Source organism: Lepidochelys olivacea (genome assembly GCF_965140295.1).
Source record: "Lepidochelys olivacea isolate rLepOli2 genome assembly, chromosome: 10".
Taxonomy (NCBI): Eukaryota; Metazoa; Chordata; order Testudines; family Cheloniidae; genus Lepidochelys; species Lepidochelys olivacea.
The window spans coordinates 57,489,231-57,512,298 of record NC_140420.1 but is presented as its reverse complement, the minus strand read 5'-3'; the positions used below and the strand labels follow the sequence as shown (position 1 = coordinate 57,512,298).

Sequence of the window (23,068 nt, the reverse complement as noted above, 5' to 3'; positions counted from 1 at the left end):
ACTAAATGAAATGCCTGAAGTTCAAAACCATTCTCCTCGCTAGCCATGGCTAGAATCCTCGCTTCTCCGGCCCCTCCTCTGTGCTGGGCCGGCGGGCTTTTCCCCACCCTCTCCCCTTCTCCCTCCCTCCAGCCCTGCTGCCCCAGCCTCAGGGAGCGCAAAGCGGCACAGACCTGGCCCACTGCCGCCCAGAGTGGAGTTCCTCCCTGGACTCTGCCTGCCTGCGCCGCTCCTCCAGTGGGGGCCAGGCCAGGAGGAGCAAAACTTCCATGTGAGTCAGCAGGGGTGGGAGGGAGAAAGGGGGGACTTAAAGTAACAGTGTGCTCACTGTCTCTCACAGTTCGCTAACACACACTCACACTCTCTCTCTCACACAAACAGACTGGCTCTCACATCCACATATACTCTGCCTCATTCTGCTTCAAGCAGAAGAGCTGGCCTGGGTCATCATGGATCTGATGCTGCAAGGAACAAAGCAATTCTTCCTTCACTACAGAGAGAATTAAGGGCTCCTCAGTACTTCACAGGCAGTACACAGACTTTTGAGGATCAGGCCCTATATAGTCTTACAGAGAATAAGGAGAGTCTTCTGATTAAAGTCCTGCCCTGAAACTACAGCTGCATAATCCTGGGTAAGTCATTTAGAGCCTGATCAAGCTCTTGGCATTTCTGGACCTCAGTTTTCTGTGTGTAAAACAGGGATTATAGTAGTTCCCTAACTCACAGGGGTGTTGCAAAAGTAAATTCATTAACATCTGAGAGGCGGTTGGATAGCGTGATGACGGGAGAGCCATATAGTACTTTTAGGTATTAAAATAAAAACAAATAAATCTCACTTTTCCATGGATTAAGCACAGAGTCTTAAACAGCACTAACACTTGGGCCCTGTGCCAGCCATAGATATCTAATCATAAGTCAACTTTGCAACCTATATAGTTTACACTAGCTTGGCAATCTGGACAATAACCTTCTGGGATCCAACCAACGTCCCATCTCCTGGCTTTACAGTTGACAGCTCAGAGCAGAATTTTCACTGAGATTTCAGTGCTGAGATTTCACTCCCAAACTAACTAGCAAAGAAAGTCAGCACATCACATTTCTTGTCTGCTATAACTTCCAGCCTGGATAATCATTGTAATTCCCAAGGGAAAAAAAAACCCAATATAATTTGAAAAGAATACAACCAGTAGCTTAATGGATGCTAGCCTATTTGCTGCCAGAACTCTGGCTTGATTTAGCTCTGATTAAAGTGACTAATGTCAATATAATTAATTAGATACATATAGGTAACAGCCCGATGAAGAACACCAAGAAAGGCTTAAGCTTGCCTTGAAAAAAATATTTTACTGTCTCAAGCTATATAGTAAAAAAGTTAACCATAGGACTGCTCTGCAGGGAGCTGCTGAGCTAAAGGCTGAGAATTTAAGTTGCTTGCAAAGTATATACGGAAGAAAATATTCAGACAATTTATTCAATACATTTCCCCTCTTATTACAATGACCTCTTCTTTTCAGCAAGTATGTTCCAACTTGGCTTTATTTAAGAAGCTGATGACTATTTGTACATTGGTATAAAATCTACCTTGACCGGCTTGTTGTTTACCAGTCTATTTCAATTGCCATGCTTCAAGCTGCCTGATAAATTATTCAGACAAAACCCAAGCTTTGTAAACTTCAATTGAGCCAGGGCCTCAGAGCTGAAGAAAGCACTTTCTCCAAGATACAGCCATAATTCACGCTTCTGCTTTCCCAATCACTCACAATTGCTGTTTTCAGCGTAGAAGGTTAGCCAGTGTGTGTGTTAAAACTAGCAGCACCAGGTCACCTATCTTGCCACCAAAATACCTTTCAATCTGTCTGAGGGTGCTACTGCAAGAAATTAGCCTTGTTACTTCTCAGTCCAGTGATGCATTTAGAGTGGATAGCTCTGTCATTGCCATGTCCACATTGTAATATGCTGAGTGTATCTTGCTAAATGTTACATTTAGATACCATCTGTCATTTTTCAGTAGATGAAATATATGTTCTGCCTTGTCCTTTGTTCTCCAACAGGAGATGTCAGCATGCTGACAATGTCGACTACCTTATATACTTCATTCAAAAGGTCAAGGTAAGCCCTGAGGAGGATCACAAGTCATTGAAAAGCATGCTTCATATACTCCTCAAGGTAACCATTTGTGGATACTAACTAACATAATATACATTACAATTCTTGTAATGGAAATCGACATTGTAACACTTGCTGTAATTGTATGAGTAATGTAGAAAATCTTATGCTAACTTCCAGAGGTAAAACAGACTGTGCACAATCAGGGAGTGGAGGTGCAGTAAATTAAATTAGTCACACCGGAGTACACAGGTTCAAGTTCTGGGTTAGGGCACAAGTGAATCAGAGTTTGAGAGCTCTCGTTACACATATTATACCAGCTAAATGAATACCTGTCTAGAATGACTTCATGATTCTACTGTGGTCTTATTCCAAACATTAATATTTGGCACTAGCTTCATCAGCTTCTCTTTTCATAGAATCCTAGAAATTAGAGATGGTCAAGACCTACAGTATTAAATCATCCTGTCCATCCATCCCCCTGGAACTGAACGATTGTTTTGTAGTACAGTATGTTGATGAGCATTTTGTTCTGTCACTACTACTCTTAAGGGCACATTTTTCTAGTCCAGAAAACATCATTGTTAAGGAATATGCCTTGGTATTTCCTTTTATATGAATTCTTGCTACTTTTCGTTCCATTACTCTTTATTTTATCCCCTTTGCCCTAGGCAACAAATCTGGCCCAAGAGAACTTTTCTTCCTTCTTGGTCTTTACATCCTTCAAACTCTTCCCTCTTTTTTTGTCAGATTAAATGTATTTGACTCTTTAATATTTCTCTATAAAATCAATTCCTTTGGTGCCCTTGGCATGTTTGTTGTTCTTTTCTAAACAAACTCAGTTTTCAAAATGTTTTTTTCTGGCTCAGAAGCAGCCAGAACCGTACGTGGGATACAATTTTCAGAATGCTGAACTTCCATTGACTTTTAATGAGACTTAGAAGCCTAAGTGATTTTGATGAAAAGAAAAAAAAGCTACCTTTTGTTTTCTATGTATGCACTTGCCAGTCTATGGCCTCTCAGTTCTAAGACAATTGTCTTCAAACGTTTCCATAACTCCACTAGTCTGCAGTCTTACTCTTCATTGTGAGCCTAACAGTTACATTCACAAAGAATCATCCTTCTTTAAGTGGTGAGTTTTGAACTGGGGGTCATTGCAACATGAGGAAAAACCTCTCAGTGTTATTAGCTTCCTTACGATTACATAGCTTTTCGCCAACGGGGCTCAGAAGGGACAGACAGAATTCAGTTCAGTCCTCAGATACACGTCCCCACTGAACTCATAGGAGTTGGATAGAAGTCAGCATCAGCACAGGGTGCCAAGATCATTCTCTGTATGACTGCACTGAGATGAATTTGGACCAGTGAGATTATATTTCTGCTGCTATATCACATAATGTAGTGTACACATAACTCTGAATAATGAATAAAGTGTACTTAATTTTTTTTTCCATAAGCTATTGTCATGGGGCAATGACTCACCGGTGCAGCGCTCCTCTTAGTCATCCTGGGATTTAGCTCTTCCAGCCAGGAGCACCTTCTGCAGGCCAGTGTCTTGCCTGCCGCTGGCCCGCCGTGTCCCTCCCGGACCCCGGTGCCCTCCTTGTCAGGGTTCTGCCCCAGCAGTAACCCACAATCCGAGTCTCCCCACCCAGGGGATCCCTCAACCCTCTACCCCCACCTTGCCTCAGTGGCCACTGCCAGTCACCATCTAGCCCCCGCACCCTGGGGCAGACTGCAGTCCGTCATGGCCACTCATCATCGGCAAGGGGGGTTGGCCCAGCTGCCTCTCTCTGGGCTGCCCCTCTCCAGCCCCAGTACCCTTTCATAGGCCTTTCACTAGGCCCGCAGCCTGGGGCTTTTCTAGGCTGGAGCTCCCCCTGCCCTTCCCCAGCACAGCTCCACTTCAGATACCTTGCTAGTACCTTTTGTGTGTCCTTAACTAGGCCTGCAGCCTGGCAGGTTTGCTCGGCTAGAGCTCCCCAGCTCCCTCTGCCCTTCCACAGCACTGCTCCACCCTAGATACCCTTCTTAGCTTCCCAGGCAGCCAGGTCCTTCTCTCTCTAGGAAACTGTCTTTGTCTTTGGCCCTCAGCCCTCTTATAAGGGCCAGTTGGGCCCTGATTGCATTGGCCACAGCTGTGACTGCTTTCCCAATCAGCCTGCTTTTCCCATTCACAGCCCTCTCCCAGGCTGCTTTAACCCCTTCAGGGCAGGAGCAGGCTAGTCACCCCACTACAGCCATAATTAAAATGTGGCTAAAAACCTAGGATATCTAATGTGAGCTGTGATTCTGAGGAACATTGAGCTTTAGCCAATTGGAATGACCAAGAAAGAGAATCCCTGAACCTTGAACCTAAACTGCACTATAGTTTAATTTGAAAGATTTAGATATTAAGATTAGATTTTCAAGAGTTCAGAACCCACAACCGGAGCTAAATAAGAGTTCAGACACCCAGCAGCTCCCACGGTGACCTTGTGGCCAGCTTTTCATAAGAGCTCAGTACCAGCTAAGAAAGGAGCTATTCTGAATATCAGGCCTTTACAGAAATAACACTGCTCTACCCAAACCATTCATTTTCAAAAGGAATGTAAGTGAATTGAGTGTCTAAGCCCCTTAGGCTGCTTTGAATATTCAACTCTATATTCTTATCTACAATGATATTAGACAAGCTACCATCATGCCTCCATCACACACACCTGCAAACCTGTATCTGTATACACCTCTAAATTTACTAGTAAGTATCCTCATAAAAGAAATTAAATAAATTAAAGAAGAGAAAAATAAAATCTCTAAACAAGGTATAATAAGCCGGAGCAGTCTGGCATTCTGTATACCTCAGAAATTTCAAATGGGTACCATATGGAGGAATAAAAATTCTTAAATTAATGAAAATTACTGATTTTTACATTAAGAACGGCCCTATAAGGCACTTTGAAATGTATGAACTTGTCAGAGATAAATCTGCTCTGCACCAATCAATCCCTATAACGTGCACTAAAATGAATACCTGCTACAGTGGTATACAAGTTAAAGAAACATTTATTTAACATCAAGACTATGCTTTCAGAGAGGTCTCCACAGTCTCGCCACCTAATTAAAAAAGCATCCCTTGGCCTCAGAACAGATTTCATTTGCATGCCTCAGTGAACGTAATCCATAAATGGCAAGACCGCTACACAAATTAAAATAAAATATTTAAGCACTAAATCTCTTGACTCTTGCTGTCACTCAGCCAGGGCTCTTAATGTTTCCCCATAGAACAGGAACTGCAGTGGAGTCAAAAGTGTACGTCTGTACTTTTCAGCCGCTGCTGCTCTGTTAGCATTGCTGGGTCAAACTCATCCCTGAAGTCACTCAATTCAAGTCAGTTGAGTGATCCTACTGATGTTTTATGTGTAGTCAAGGGAAAGCAATTGATCTGGAGGAAGGCATATTCAACTCAAATAGTTACTGTATGTTTAAAATTGTGACACCCTATGAGCTTTAACAAATTTACCCGCTTATCTTTGTGCATGCCCCCATATCTTATTTGTTTCCCCTCTTCTTCAGAGTTGCCTTCCCACATAACTAATTGAGAGATGGCACCAAAGAAATGCCTGCCAGAGCTTATACGTACATTGGTAAACAACTGAAATTCTCTTTAACTCAGGTAGTCAGCGAGTCTGCAAATTCCTTCCATGAAAACCTGCATTAAAATATATTATTTACTGCCCTGAAGGACAAAAGCTGACATAAAACCAGCTGTGAACATTCCGGATAACTCTATTCTATTTCCAGTTACTCATATGAGCATCATGTACTAATGGACTGCTACAACTTTAGCACATACCATATAGAGCTATTAGAGCTAATGATTCTGGGATACCATACATCATTAGCTTTAATACTCAGCTGGTACAGCGCTCCAAAGATTTCTACTGTCATGCAATCGCATCCTGAGAATGTAAAATTGAAAAGTGGGGCCACCTGAGGATCTGCAAAGACAGAGTAAGGAAAATGACTGCTCGGAAGGGGGTTCCACTCCAATCCGCCACATAATTAAAGCTCCCCAGATGTTTACAGTTCTATTTAGCTCAGCTGGTAAAGCCGAATGTTACAATAGTCTCATCATTTGAAATGCAACAGAATCACACACACAGGTTTTGATAATGTTTTGGTTTTTTCCTTGCTGGTCACCTATTTTTGTTCCAGATGTTCTTTTGTGTCTTTGTTGCTCCACGCCTATATTTATTTCATACACTGCAAACTGTCTCCTTCAAACACTTGACATCTTTGCTTTTGGCTGGCTCAAAGTTACTATTATCTATTTGTGACTTCTTTCAGACATGCTCAGCATTTGGGGCCAGCTCCTGCCAGGTTCCTCCTCTGCTGAGTGCTCTACAGCCAACTGTCATTAATTTTTAGTGGACACTGATGGGCCTCAGCACTTCAGAGACAGTGCACAGTGTTTTGCATGACCAAGACCTTAGAAAAAATAAAGCAAATATCCAAAAGACTCCTATCTGTGTGATTAGCTCTATGTACAATGATCAGTTCAGATTCCATAAAGAATCATCCCTATCTGGGGAAATAAATAAGTTGTCTTAACCAAAGGGCTAATGCAAATATGTACAGATATACCCTGGTGCAAAGCAGCCCTGAATTCAGGGGATCCAGCTCTTGGAGAATCCCCCTGTTTAGGGAAAAATATTCAGATAAGAACCTCTAAAGTGGCCTCTATATTACGTCACCCAACCCTCTGTGGCATGTAGTAGGAAGCTGTCCAGGGGATGAGAGCCCTTGAAATAGGTTAGAGCATCTTTCAGGCTGCTTAATCTGTGCAAGGGGACCAGCCCAGTGCAGAGTGGCCCAGGGTTGGGGGAACCTCAGAGCATCTTTGTACCTTCCCAAGCTGTGCTGCGTGCTCCATGCCCACACCCAAGGATCAAGCCCATTAGCTATTACTACCACAAAATAAGACATTTACAGCAAATTTCCTTCTCAAAGCCACCTACTGCCATGTTTCCGACATCCCATTCGACACTAATCGACAAAAAGATCAGTGTTCAATCCTTCTTGCACCACTTTATCTCCTTTTGGATTTTCCTTTCTCCAGCTGGGTATATAGGTCTTGACAACTCTTCTGTACCTGGGATGTTGATAAATTATGCTTCAGTTAAGTGATTTCAAGGGTCTTCTTCAGAATGTATGAAAGAGATTTTTCAGGTGAAGACTGACATGCTCTCCCTTTTCTCTGATAGATCAAAACAATCTGCCTACATCTGCATGGTTGTAAAAATGTTCTTGACATAGGCAGTGTAGTTTAGCTACTTCAGTTTGCGTATTCAGTTCTACAGGGCATTCTGATACAAAGTCATACAGAATTTCAAACATTCGGAAATGTTGTACGGCTTCTTTTATAGTGACACTACTACACTTTCTGTAGGATTCAACATAAATTGGTTTAGGCTTCTATGACACTTCACAACCTTCTTCTTTACATTGAGGGATATCAAGCCCCTTCATCTCCCTCATTTCCAGCATTCAGAATCCTTCATTCTACAGCTGTTCCTTTTTATCCTTAGCTCTCCTCCCTGAGGATAAGATGTCTTTTTCTTTTCAGAGCAGCCTTGATTAAAATTTTGGTTTTAGTCATTTACTGACAACAACATGCAGTAAATATTTCCATAAAGAACAGAGAAAATGGGAGACTGCACTACACAGTTTCAGGAGAGACAAGTTAAGGGAATAATTTTTGACAGTAAACCATTGCCTGAGGAACAGAGCAGCATAGAGGCACACAACCCTGGTGGGAACTATTTGAGGCCTCAGGCAGACACTATGCCTTGAGGAGTTTGCTGCACCGCCCTAGATAAGGGTGTAGCGTTTGTGCCTCAGTGTGGGGGTGTGATCCCCTTTGGGGAATCAAATGACAGCAATGACAATAGAACCAAGCCAACTGGGCAGGGACGCAAGATGCAAAAACTCATTGCACAGGGGATAAAAGAGTCCAGCTCAAAATGCATACAAGCTTAAATGTACCTGTATAGAATAAGCTGTACTAGTTTAGTGAAGTTATTGGCTGACTTGTGGCAACGCCAATAGAAAATATATATAAGAACACTAGTGCAGAGGTGTGGGAAGTAATGGAGTTTAGCAAGACTTGCCTGGAAAGAAAAATATAATTTCAGTGTGAGAAACAATCCTAAATATTAATAGGCAAAGAGCTGTTGAAGCCGAGCTGAAACACCTGGGGCACAGCTGGGGAACCATTAAAAGACTTGCCAGAAACAGACAGGAGTGGAGGAGCTTTGCACTGCTCTAAACGCCAGAGGCATAATGGAAATATGAGGATGATGAAGAATGCTCTCGAGCCTATGGTTCATTACGCCTATGAGATGGTGTTACCAGGTACTGTTAGAAGAGACTGGCATTAGAATAATAAAATAGTTTTGCACAACCCTCAACAACTCATTCAACAGAGCAAGAGCCAGAAGATTTATTCTACTCTCTGCCAGTGCTGGAAGCATAATGGCTCATGGGGGGGGGGGGGGGAGGGAAGGGGGAGGGGCGAGGAAACAAGAGGTGTGGGTGGCTCCCTCGCAACATCCTGCAAAGCTTCTGATTTCCATAGGAGATAGACTCCCTCCTACTCCATCTTCTTTGGAGAGCCACAGATAAGGAGATGGATCCTTCCCATCTTTATCTTCTCATGAGTCTTACTCGGGCTGGTCAAATTTTGGCATAAAAAAGCATTATGGTATATTTATACACTAATATCCCGAGACTTTCAAAGTGCAGCTATGCACATATGTGCAGTGGAATTTAAAAAAAAAAATCTGTTTAAGAACATGGATGCCGAATATTAAACACTAAGTGTTCCCCCAGCCCTTCATTCTCTATTATGTGCAGTGACATTTGTAAACAGTGATTGCAAAATTTGTTTAGCTTTTATACAATTTTATTGGAATTGCAGCAAACTACATCTTCCCTCTTCTATCCGTTGTTTTTGTGCGATTGCCTTGGATTAGGTTTGTAAAGTATTGCGGGAGTACATTGCTCTTCTCTCACTTGTTTAAGCAATACTTAACTGAATATTTTTCTCCCATCTGAAAAGAAATGCAATTACACCTTATAGTTTTGAGAAAATACCTGGCTAGTATATTCTGCTTATATTCGGTATTTGTCATTACCCCAAGTATAATCCAGCTAGGAAAAAAAAAACCCTATATTTACAGATGCACTACATTTGTGTCTTTCCTTCCATGCTGCATACTGCATGCATCTGTACAATGGTTCTTTATTATAGAGAATATCAGAGCAGCTCAAGTATAGCAAGTGTGATCATACAAACAGTTTACTGACTGCATCCTATGGAGATATTAACCTTAATACAACCATAGAGCATGAATGTTTCATGGGCTACTACTAGCTGAAGGTGCTAAGCAAAAAGTGGGAACAGAATGTTTGCCATTTTAGGGATTTGGTGAATGAGAGAGTTTCAGGAGCTCAGTGATCAAATCCCTTGAAGACTTCATTATTTTAAGTGCCTTTTCTGTCATTTATAAATTATACTAAAGAGATTTGCAAAGGAGAAGCATATTCTTCTCTTGCTGTAGATAAGGTGCAGTTAGATGTCAGTTTTAGCATGAACAATGAGGAGTCCTTGTGGCACCTTAGAGACTAACAAATTTATTTGGGCATAAGCTTTCATGGGCTAGAACCCACTTCATCAGATGCATGGAGTGGAAAATACAGTAACAAGTATAAATACACAGCAAAAGAAAGATAGGAGTTGCCTTACCAAGTGGGAGGTGAGTCTAATGAGATAATTCAATTAACAGTAGGATACCAAAAGGAGGAAAAATCACTTTCGTAGTGGTAATGAGAGTGGCCCATTTCAAACAGTTGACAAGAAGGTGCAAGTAACAGTAGAGGGAAATTAGTATGGGGAAAATTAGGTTTTATAATGACCCAACCACTCCCAGTCTTTATTCAGGCCTAATTTGATGGTGTCCAGTTTGCAAATTAATTCCAGTTCTGCAGTTTCACGTTGGAGTCTGTTTTTGAAGTTTTTTTTGTTGAAGAATTGCCACTTTTAGGTCTGTTATTGAAGTGTTCTCCTACTGGTTTTTGAATGTTATAATTCCTGATGTCACATGTGTGTTCGTTTATTCAATTTTAGTCCATTTTAGCATGTTCACCATCCAACCCTTCATGGGTGAAAGATTACTAGTGGTTTCATTTGTGCTGCTTTATCCTAGTCATACAAAATTCAGACATCCTTTTCAATTGATTTGTCTTCCTCTATCATTTAGTCCTTCATTATTTGTTCCTCCTCTCTGCCAAATATTAGCAGATAATATCTTTTCTCAAAAGTATCCTGATCTTCTCTTTCTCAAATAGAAATGTTTATTCCCCATCCACTTGCATTTGTCTGACTTTGAGTTTGAAACTATGTTCTATCCCAAAGGCATTGCAGAGAGATCTTGGCGTGACAGGAAACATGGGGCCAGATCCTATGGTTTGTTTAATTAGTACACAGGACTGATCCAAAGCCCATTGGAAAGATGGAAAGATGTCCATTGATTTCTAAGGACACTGGACTGGGTCCTACAAGAAAGTAAAATCAAATAAGGGGTATCAGAAATAAACAAGAGGAGCTATAAATATTACTAGTAGGTGAAAAAAATAATTTCATAGGCAAAACTTAAATCCAGTTAAATGATTCCCTGCATGCATCTTCACTTTCCTGTGTTAGGCCAGGCTTCAGTGGGGTTGTAGTACAGATAATCAAAGACAGAACTTAATTTGGATTCATAGGAAAAGGTAGAACATGGCAAGACACGAGAAACATGGGAGAGGTCACCATAGGCATCTCCTCTAGACCACCAAGCCTAGACGGAAGTGAAGATGAAACATTTTGGGATAACTCTCAAGGCATTCTGAAGCACAGATACTGTCACCTATGAATCAGTTCATGATCTAGAGATACTGACTACAATCAGGAGACAAAATCCTGGATCATCAGTTTACAGACAAGAAATTATCTGAAAATAACAGGAAATATTGAAACCAGTGATTGTCAACTACTTGGAAGAGAGAGGTACATAAATATAAGATTTCAGCAAAGCAAAAGTAGGGAATTAAGCTCATAGGGAAAGTTTTACAAATTAAATTAGTGATTAGACCTTACCTGGAAAAGAAAAAGTTCAGCAAGATATTCACTTTCAAGTTCTGAATATCCATAGTCAGCAATACAAGCAAGCTGGAAATGACAGACTATGCACATTTACATTTTGGTGCTTACAAAGTTTCTAAACTTCTGGAAAGATAAATTACGGCAGATAGTAATCTATCTATAAGCATTTTCTTTGGATATAAATTGAACCAGAGAAAAAATTCACGTTTCAGAGTAGCAGCCGTGTTAGTCTGTATCCACAAAAAGAAAAGTAGTACTTGTGGCACCTTAGAGACTAACAAATTTATTTGATCATAGGCTTTCGTGAGCTACAGCTCACTTCATCGGATGGATGCAGTGGAAAATACAGTGGGGAGATTTATATACACAGAGAACATGAAACAATGGGTGTTACCATACACACTGTAACAAGAGCGATCAGGTAAGGTGAGCTATTACCAGCAGGAGAGCCGGGGGAGGGGGGCGGGGGGGGGACCTTTTGTAGTGATAATCCAGGTGAGCCATTTCCAGCAGAAAGTGTGAGGAACAGTGGGGGTGGAGGGAGAATAAAATGGGGAAATAATTTTCTTTGTATAATGACCCATCCACTCCCAGTCTTTATTCAAGCCTAAGTTAATTGTATCCAGTTTGCAAATTAATTCCAATTTAGCAGTCTCTCATTGGAGTCTGTTTTTGAAGTTTTTTTGTTGAAGAATTGCCACTTTTAGGTCTGTAATTGAGTGACCAAAGAGACTGAAGTGTACAATCCATCGGTGATCTTCCTGAAAACACCATCCTAGCCACTATGGATGTAGAAGCCCTCTACACCAACATGCTACACAAAGACGGACTACAAGCCATCAGGAACAGTATCCCCGATAACGTCATGGCAAACCTGGTGGCTGAACTTTGTGACTGTCCTCACCCATAACTATTTCACATTTGGGGACAATGTGTGCCTTCAAATCAGCAGCACTGCTATGGGTACCCGCATGGCCCCACAGTATGCCAACATTTTTATGGCTGAGTTAGAACAACGCTTCCTCAGCTCTTGTCCCCTAATGCCCCTACTCGCGCTACATTGATGATATCTTCATCATCTGGACCCATGGAAAAGAAGCCCTTGAGGAATTCCACCATGATTTCAACAATTTCCATCCCACCATCAACCCCAGCCTGGACCAGTCCACACAAGAGATCCACTTCCTGGACACTACAGTGCTAATAAGCGATGGTCACATAAACACCACCTGATACCGGAAACCTACTGACCGCTATGCCTACCTACATGCCTCCAGGTTTCATCCAGACCACACCACATGATCCATTGTCTACAGCCAAGCTCTACGATACAACCGCATTTGCTCCAATCCCTCAGACAGAGACAAACACCTACAAGATCTCTATTAAGTGTTCTTACAACTACAATACTCACCTGCTGAAGTGAAGAAACAGATTGACAGAGCCAGAAGAGTACCCAGAAATCACCTACTACAGGACAGGCCCAACAAAAAAAAACAACAGAACGCCACTAGCCATCACCTTCAGCCCCCAACTAAAACCTCTCCAACGCATCATCAAGGATCTACAACCTATCCTGAATGACGACCCATCACTCTCACAATCTTGGGAGACAGACCAGTCCTTGCTTACAGACAGCCCCCCAACCTGAAGCAAATACTCACCAGCAACCACACACCACACACCAGAACCATTAGCCCACGAACCTATCCTTGCAACAAAGCCTGTTGCCAACTGTGTCCACATATCTATTCAGGGGATATCATCATAGGGCCTAATCACATCAGCCACACTATCACAGGCTCATTCACCTGCACATCTACCAATGTGATATATGCCATTATGTGCCAGCAATGCCCCTCTGCCATGGATATTGGCCAAACTGGACAGTCTCTAAGTAAAAGAATAAATGGACACAAATCAAATGTCAAGAATTGTAACATTCAATAACCAGTCAGAGAACACTTCAACCTCTTGGGTCACTCGATTACAGACCTAAAAGTGGCAATTCTTCAACAAAAAAAACTTCAAAAACAGACTCCAACGAGAGACTGCTGAATTGGAATTAAATTGCAAACTGGATACAATTAACTCAGGCTTGAATAAAGACTGGGAGGGGATGGGTCATTACACAAAGGAAAACTATTTCCTCATGTTTATTCCCGCCCCGCCCCCCACTGTTCCTCACATGTTCTTGTCAACTGCTGGAAATGGCCCACCTTGATTATCACTACAAAAGGTTCCATCGTCCCGTCCTCCCCCATGCCCCCACCGCTCTCCTGCTGGTGATAGCTCACCTTACCTGATCACTCTTGTTACCATGCAGACTGTAACACCCATTGTTTCATGTTCTCTGTGTATATAAATCTCCCCACTGTATTTTCCACTGCATGCATCCGATGAAGTGAGAGGTAGCTCACGAAAGTTTATGCTCCAATAAATTTGTTAGTCTCTAAGGTGCCACAAGCACTCCTTTTCTTTTTGCAGAAAAATTTCAGTCACAGAATCCATTTCAAAGATGACAGGTCATTTCATTTAGCATAAGAAACCTCCAGCTGTGGTTCAGAATACATTGTAGCAAAATTGGATGAACTGTGAAAGAACAAGGTCTCATAAGGACACCTTATAGCAAAGGGCTTAACTCCACTGTCTGGAAAAAAAATTGAGATCTCAATCTTACTCTTGAAAACATGACTTTCCATTAATCAATTGCCCATGTGCCTTTTTTTAAATTTGACCAATCATAATTTTACTATTTGACAATTGTTAATATCAATTTGTCAGAGACCTGGCATGGATAATTTAAATCTTCACCTCCAAATGCATCAAACACACATCTTTTGAGGTGCAGATAAACTTTTCCTCCTCTGTTTCTCTCGATACGAATGAGCATTGGATAAGCCCCTGACATTGTGGAAGCTTTGCCAAACTGAACCTTTTGAATTCCGATCATCACTAATTTATTCTGTGGCTTAGCAAAATCAGTACTGGACAAACACAAGAAATCAGATGGGGGATGGGGGGGAAGGGAGATGTTCCTTCTCTTCTCCTATGTGGTACAATAAGTGATACTGTCTTTTTCTGGTGAATTGTTATTCTAAAGCCCTTTGTATCGAGCCTCCAGAGTCAGCTCAGTTGAAGAGTAGCCATTGTTCCTTGGAGTTTTGTACCATAAAACAGAGTATCACCATTTAAAAATTAAATGAGAAAATAATTTGGAGGGTCAATTGACTTCTGACCTTTGGAATGTGTTTTGAATTATACATAAAAATGTTGGACTCTCAAATCACATGGGACATTCCTATTACCTAATTGGATGAACGTTACTCTTAGGATCAGGTTTCCATTGCAAATATTCAACTTTCTGTAAATATTCTGCATTATCTTAATACTTCCTATTTAAGATTACTTTCCTGCCAGCATACTCATTTGTTAAAATATTCATGGAAAGTGAATATAAAATGGGGTGTGAATAAAGTCAAAGTTGCTTGCAATACCTAGACTCCCTGACTAGTTTTGATTTCATTTTCAATTACTTCATTGTAATTTACTTTGCACATTTTGTACATGCATACAGAAATACTTATGCTCAGTGATATTAAGGTTTTGGAAAGGGGGAGGGTTTTTTTTTTGTTTTTTAAATCACAGTTATCTGCTGTCCTGCACTAAATACTCAGGGTGAAATCCTGGGTCCACTGAAGCTAACCTCCCATTGACTTCAATGAGATCAGGACTTCAGGCTCAGTGTAGTGATGTTGTAATGAAAAAGCTACACTGACATAATGCATGACCCACTGGCACACTTCCAGGATGCAGTAATTAAAAGGAACAAAACTAACTTTGGGAACTGAGAGAGGTGCCCTTATTTTCTATTGCCTTATCCCCCCCACCAAGAAATTAGAAGTAATCGGGGCCTCCAGAGGAGAATTATTACAGCATATTCTATTCTACATAGGATTTTACTACACTGATGAACTTGATATATCTGAGCACCTGCTGTTAAGGACCCCCCATAGATTGACCTCTGCAAAGAAGGGCTGTTGGATACCATACACCTTTTCTTTTTTGATACAACACTAGCAAAGAGAAGGTCAGATGAGCAAGAGGCAGTTCCCTTCAAGTAAACAAAAACTTCATCTTAATTTTCAAGCATAGAATAACTATTTGTATGTGGGTCTGTTGGGGAGGATGGAGTTGAGAATAGATCCCACGCACATGCTATAGTTTGCTGTGGCTGCTAAGGGATTTCAGTGTCTTTAAAAATCATTCATAGAACACATAAAACTCCTGCATAAATAGCTATCAATAACATTTTATTTGTTTATCTTTTATGAAAGGGTTTTTCACTGCAGGTTATACTCTGGGTAATATATAATATTGTGATATTTTACCACCACAGTGTGCCATTTTGTCTTTCATTTTTTATAATGAAAGTAGTGAACTTGGATTTTATTTTTTTTGTTAGCCATGCAAGGTACCAGCAGGCTGGCAACATCTACACTTTTTGAACTTCATACAGAGAAAGAACATTTGCAGTGTATAGGCCAGGTACCTGATGAGAGACTATGTGGGCATTTACATTTGTATTTGCTGCGGACAAATAGTGCCAGTGAAGTACTGTGACTAGTACAGCATGTTGGAATTAATCTATAGATACAATATTTTAGGACTATTGAACACAAGATAACAGAAGTACATGACTACATTTGTGTCTTTAATGAAATTTATAATAAAGAACTGTTATTCAAGATCACTTTCACTGCTTTTTACTTGGAAAATTCTTTTGCAGAGGTCCAATTGGGCTATGAATTCCCAAAAATCTTACAGAAAAGAACCTGTTTGCATACCTCTGAAGAGAGGATATGCACCTGTCTGCTTTATTTTGCAGTCCACCACAGAGGAGGTGGATTGCACAGTTTTGACAATACAGTATTTCCCCATTCTAATAGTTTCAAAAAGCCCATTGGAAATAAAACGAGATAGACACTCTGTCTATTGATAGGCAATTTCCAAGGCTCAGCACTTTTCCCACAGTGAACATGTCTTTCCACAGCATAACATATCTTTAACTATTTGCATGATCCTTTGTTCTCACACCACGATCAGCTGTTTTAAAAACTCTAAAGCTTGTGATGAATAATTTATATGACACACAAAGTGCTCTTAGTGATGAAGGCCCAGATTCTGAACTGCTGGGAATTCTTCAAGTGGCTGGCAAAGATACCACAGCACAGCCAAGCGTCTGAGCCAAAATCAGACCTGGAACGTTAATAGAATATTGTGGATCAGTAGTCAGTGTCTCTCTCTGTCTCACACGTACAGAGCACGTTTCAAGATAATTCCAACCATGTGTTTTAATAAGCTCACATCAGTACTGGGAATTCACCTGAAGTCCTCAAGACACTGTAAACCTTGACAAGGACTCAGTGTGGGGTTGATTGCCATTTAATCAAAACAAGGCATCTTCTCCTCAACTTCCATGTGTCTTCCTGTCAATCCTTCTAATCTACATCTTTCATAACTATTCTTTTGGCATCAGCCTCCCACTTCTATATGAAATAAGATGCCTGACAAGAGCATGGAAGTAGCAATAGATGTCATTGTACTCTGCAGCAAATGTAGTAAAATACCCTATTTCATTTTATTGAACTCAGTAGCAGAAGACTATTTACAAAGATATCTCCTAGTTCATATCAGTGGAAAATGCCCTTTCCCACAAAGTCTCTTTGTTATGTGACACAGCTTTTCAGAAACATCTGTTGAGTTTTTCTGTTAAAACTATGTCACAGATTATTTTGAGCAGTTTAACCTTTTTGCTGAAAAAGGTCACAAAGAAAACATGAAACGGTATGTCAGTGTATGAGCTGAAAAACAACACGACTGACATTAACTACATCATAAATACAGCAGTGAATGTAAAAGCTGCAATGAAGCAAGAAGGCAAGATTAATACCAGACTAAATGAATGCCAGAGCCAAATGCCAAGGAATGATGAGATCCATTACCCAGGGTTCCAGCAGCAGCTAATAAATCCAAAAAGTTTATCGCATAAGATACAGGTTAGCAGAATCTCAGGTGAGTGCTCATTTATAACCTAGATCAAGAAAATTTAGGGCTTTCAGGATCATGGCTCCTATACTTGAAAGCCTGATTTAGGGGAAAATGCTTGACGTCCCCATCCTATCCAAGATTATGTCCCCCTTTTTTATATGAATGGTGCAGCACCTTTTCTATATAGATCTCCTCCCCAGAAGGTGACTTCAGCTGTCTCCGTAGCATTGCCCCCCTCCTCCTCTGGGCCCTCTCTTTGGCTCCAAAACCCCACCTGATGGGATGTACACAGGGAAAGAGTGGCAGCCGGGAAGGAGATAGTTTTGCCTGTGTATATTCACAGAGAAAGACGGACACCAGCACTCTATTCGCTTTACTACAGAGCCCCCTAGAGGGGTCCTGTAGGCAGCACGTTACCAGAAGGCTGGAGGAAAGAGAGCCAGAGCAGAGGCACAGAGCTTCGAAAGGATGACCTGCTTCCTGGAGGCCTATCCAAGTAGGGGACAGACGCCAGTTTTGCAGGGTCAAGGGAGAAATGTTTTCCTGTTTGAGAGGATCTGATGTCTACATCTTAAGCTGTAAAGAAAAACAGCACAAAACTAGGAAAGAAGGCAAGTCTAACACTTGTCCATTTTTAATTAAATTCTTTAACAGCAGCAGTTTTAATTAAAAATGAACCCTGTCAAGTGGCAAGGTATACTAATGATGTGAACTCACCAGAGCTGAAACATTCACCTTGAGGGTCTTGCTCAGAAAATGGAAGTCTCCCTGCATTACCGCAATCAGTGGCTGAGCAAATTTACAAAGATGTCACCAATTGTGAAATTAACTTTTTATGACAAACAGAAAGTGACAGTCTAGAATCTGAACTCAAATGGCTTTGCTATGCATTGATACCAGCTCATTATGTAAAGCCTTCTACATATATAGAAAGTAGATGCTTGAGGAATACTCTGTTTTTCTTTCAAAAGAAGGCTGCAAACAAACAAATGGTTTCTTTCCCCCCAGAAGGTGTTTATTATGTAAGATCATAGATGCTAACACCATAGTCTAGATGGGGCAAGAATGAGATTTGGGATACCTGAAAACTCCCATTTATAAATCATTATTCCTTTGAACCAACTGTAGGCACACTGTCTTAACAAATTTATTTGAGCATAAGCTTTCGTGAGCTATAGCTCACTTCATCGGATGTATGCAGTGGAAAAATACAGTGGGGAGATTTATATACACAGAGAACATGAAACAATGGGTGTTACCATACACACTGTAACAAGAGTGATCAGGTAAGGTGACCTATTACCAGCAGGAGAGCCGGGGGGGGGGGAGGGGGGACCTTTTGTAGTGATAATCAAGGTGGGCCATTTCCAGCAGTTGACAAGAACGTGTGAGGAACAGCGGCGGGGGGGGGGGGGGAGATAAACATGGGGAAATGGTTTTACTTTGTGTAATGACCCATCCACTCCCAGTCTTTATTCAAGCCTGAGTTAATTGTACCCAATTTGCAATTTAATTCCAATTCAACAGTCTCTCGTTGGAGTCTGTTTTTGAAGTTTTTTTTGTTGAAGAATTGCCACTTTTAGGTCTGTAATCGAGTGACCCAAGAGATCGAAGTGTTCTCTGACTGGTTATTGAATGTTCTAATTCTTGACGTCTGATTTGTGTCCATTTATTCTTTTACGTAGAGACTGTCTGGTTTGACCAATGTACATGGCAGAGGGGCATTGCTGGCACATGATGGCATATATCACATTGGTAGATGTGCAGGTGAACGAGCCTCTGATGGGGCCTAATTACATCAGCCACACTATGATGGTGTCCCCGGAATAGATATGTGGACACAGTCGGCAATGGGCTTTGCTGCAAGGATAGGTTTGTGGGTTAGTGATTCTGTTGTGTGGTTGCTGGTGAGTATTTGCTTTAGGTTGGGGGGCTGTCTGTAAGCAAGGACTGGCCTGTCTCCCAAGATCTGCGAGAGTGATGGGTCGTCGTTCAGGATAGGTTGTAGATCCTTGATGATGTGTTGGAGAGGTTTTAGTTGGGGGCTGAAGGTGATGGCTAGTGGCGTTCTGTTATTTTCTTTGTTGGGCCTGTCCTGTAGTAGGTGACTTCTGGGTACTCTTCTGGCTCTGTCAATCTGTTTCTTCACTTCAGCAGGTGGGTATTGTAGTTATGATACCTTACATGGTATATCTGGTAAAATTCATTGCACTTTTATAATATTGGTATAAACAATACAATAAACTGCCTCCCATATTCCATACAGTGTCACAGGCTACATGCAGAATTTGTGTGTGTGTGTGGGGGGGCAAGAGTGCTGTGGATACTGTGCCTTCCCTTCATTACGATTATATGATGAGCGAGGAGAAGTTGACAGGTAGATTGACAGTAACCCTAACCCTGTTCCAAGAGAGCCCTCCATCAGCTGTAAAAAAAAAAAAAAAAAGAAAGAAAGAGCCCCAGGCAATACAGAATAACCACTGCTTGTCCCTTCCACTCAGACAATCAAATTACACTGGAGTCTACGTGTCATGAAAGGTTCAAGTGGGAATCTGAGGATGTGGGCCTCAGCTCCTCCGTAACAATTCTGTATAGCACTTTGGCATGTCTGCAGTATGAAAGGCACAGAAGAAGATCAGATTCATTCTGTTCCTTCAGAGAGATTAGATACTGGTGTACCTTAAATTACAGCCAACTAAATAAAACCCAGACAGCAAAGAGAACTTTTCAGTGAAACAAAGCTGAGCTGGAGCACACGTATTTACTTTAGCTAGAATTTGGTCATTATCAGACATTGCCATCTAGCCCAGTTTATTTCAGGAGCCACTTCAGAGTTAGTTACGACCATTGTGTCTTCTACTGAGACAATAAAAAACAAACAAAAACAAAAAAAAACCAGCAGTGTAGGGGAAGAGAAAGAAACCAGTGCTGGGAAAGTTGGCTCAGATTCGGACTGGATATGGTGTATGCATATGCACACACATACCTGCTGGGTTTGTTAACTGGCCACCACTGTCAACTGCAGCAGAGACAAAAAGTGTCCCTACCTACAGCCACAAATTGTTATGCCGCTTCCTCCACAATAAAAAAAAAAAACACCTCATTTCTGTCTCCTTCATTACAGTAGTCCCTGGAGAGCATGAACAATATTTGGGTTGCCACTTGGCAGGCACAATTGCAAGTATTTTATTTCTCATTCTCGCTACAACAGCAATTGGTCCTTTTGTAGCTCATTTAGTGGAAGAGCAGTGGACCCTTGGATATCCCAGAATACTTTTCAGGAGAGGTTGTGTTTGAGTCTTATCAGAAGCACACAAGCTGTGACAGACATGACAAAATATGGAGGTGGTGTAATTCAGAATCTGCAGATCATGCCAAGTTAGCCCTGTGAGAGATAATGTTTAAGCATTACAGGGAGATTTAGCTATTCAACACATTAATATTTAAAGGGACAGAGTCAACTTGAAGATTTGTCTGAAACTTCTGTGTCTATTGTAGTTACAAGTAACACCCAAGGTGAAAATATTTCGTGGGAAAAAATCCAATTTTTTATCTTGTGCATAGAACAATATTGTGTGTCATCCGATGAAGTGAGCTGTAGCTCATGAAAGCTCATGCTCAAATAAACTGGTTAGTCTCTAAAGGTGCCACAAGTACTCCTTTTCTTTTTGTCAAATCAGTGTAATTGTTTCCCCTATTTCATCAATTAGGCTGAGATTTTGGCAACCAGTTTCCATTCTAATTCAAATTCCTTTAGGGATCTTTAAAAAAAAAAAAAAAAGATCTGACCCTTAGTCATTTTCTCAACTGCTGAAAAGACACGAACAACAAGAGATCAGAAAAATCTTTAACACTCTTTACTTGTTTTGGGGTTTAATTTTAGTATGTTTATTTTAGGGCTGTCAATTAATCGCAGTTAACTCACATGATTAACTGAAAAAAAGTAATCGCGATTGTAACCCTTCTGCCCGTCAAGAGTTGGCAGCAACAAGGGCCTAGGGGTTCCATTCCAATACACAATGCAAAACCGGCTCAAGCCCCCACCCAGTGACCTGGAACAAATATATACCACCCCCACTAAGTGCCTCTTTGAGGCAATACTTCCCCTCTCGCAAGCACAGAGTCTGAGTAAAGCCTTTTAATAACAGAGAGAAACAATGTGGCATTATGTTGGGGAACCACCAACAGGATTCATAACACAACCCATGAGCAAAAAAAACCCACCCCAAGCAATTTGTGGCATGTCCTTTCCCTTTGGTTCTTGAGTCCAGCAACCCAAAGTCACCAAAGCCCAACAACCCAAAAGTCTCCATCCCTGATCAGTGCAGCACCAGAGCTCGAAAGTTTATCTGCAGAGTTTTACCTCCCAACCTGGGTGGAGATGGGGGGGGAGGGGTTTAAGGGGCACCTTACATGGTCCAAAGCCGATTGCCCCAGCTCTCCATGGGGCTCTGCTCCACCAGCCGTCCCACAAATTGCTCCTCTCTGCCAGCCGCGCCCCATGAGCTGCTCCAGCCATCCCACAAACTGCTCCGCTCCGCCAGCTGCTCTGCTCTGCCAGCCATCCCACGATCCACTCCAGCCATCCCACAAACTGCTCCGCTCCGCCAGCTGCTCTGCTCTGCCAGCCATCCCACGATCCACTCCAGCTATCCCACAAGCCGCTCTGCTAGCTGTCCCACAAACTGTTCCACAATATATCTTCAGGCTCCTCCACTACTTAACACAACACTCACTGATTTCAGCTCTTCGTAAGTTGAGCTCTTTTGTGATTTCAGCCTGTAGTAGGGGAGCCTCGGTGCTAGTGCACCCCATCGGCCCAAAGGGAATTCAGCTCAACAGCCTGTAACTAGACTCCTCATGGAATCAAAATTAGCTCTGATATTCCACAGTGGAAAGAGGAGGAAGTGCAATTAGCATGTAAGGCCCTCACCAGGGGCCCCAGACCACCAGGTATTAATACCTGTCCCCAGCCTCTCTCAATTCACTGAGTTTTGGAACCCATGTCCCTTGCCTAGCGAGTGCTACTTAGTTGATGGCGAGTCCCTCCATCATAACAAAAGGCCAAGTACAGTTCCACTGTCCTTGATTCACATAATCAGGATAATTACAATTTATTCTTCCTGCCCCAATAACAGAGAAACTGGGGATCCCACAGCAGCCAAAGTGACCATTTGGGCAGCTATGGGCTCATGCTAGGTGGGGTGGGTGTGCCTATGCAAATAAGATCAGCCCCTTAAGTTCTTTTCCACAACTTGCCACAACTCACCACCAGATGTCAGGGTGGAGCTCATCCTGACTCTGCTTACACGATTTATCATAGTTTTAATCACAATGTTAAACAATAGAATACCAATTGAAATTTATTAAATATTTTGAATGTTTTTCTATATTTTCAAATATATTGATTTCAGTTACAACACAGAGTACAAAGTGTACAGTACTCACTTTATATTATTTTTATTACAAATATTTGCACTGTAAAAAAAGATAGAAGAAATTGTATTTTTCAATTCCCGTCATACAAGTACCATAGTGCAATCTTTGTCATGAAAGCGCAACTTACAAATGTCAAATTTTTTGTTACATAACTGCACTCAAAAACAAAACAATGTAAAACTTTAGAGCCTACAAGGCCACTGAGTCCTACTTCTTGTTCAGCCAATCACTAAGAGAAAAAAGTTTGTTTACATTTACGGGAGATAATGCTGCCCGCTTCTTAGTTAC

At 41.5% G+C, this 23,068-nt stretch overlaps 1 long non-coding RNA gene across 1 annotated transcript in view; it reads left to right on the top strand.

Moving 5' to 3' along the window:
* The first annotated feature begins 354 nt into the window (after window positions 1-354).
* The window catches only part of LOC311527749, a 39,551-nt gene continuing 16,837 nt past the window's right edge, over window positions 355-23,068 (top strand). The window contains exons 1-2 of the long non-coding RNA XR_014713438.1: window positions 355-632; window positions 2,052-2,166. This is a non-coding gene — a long non-coding RNA (uncharacterized lncRNA). The remainder of the gene's footprint in view (window positions 633-2,051; window positions 2,167-23,068) is intronic.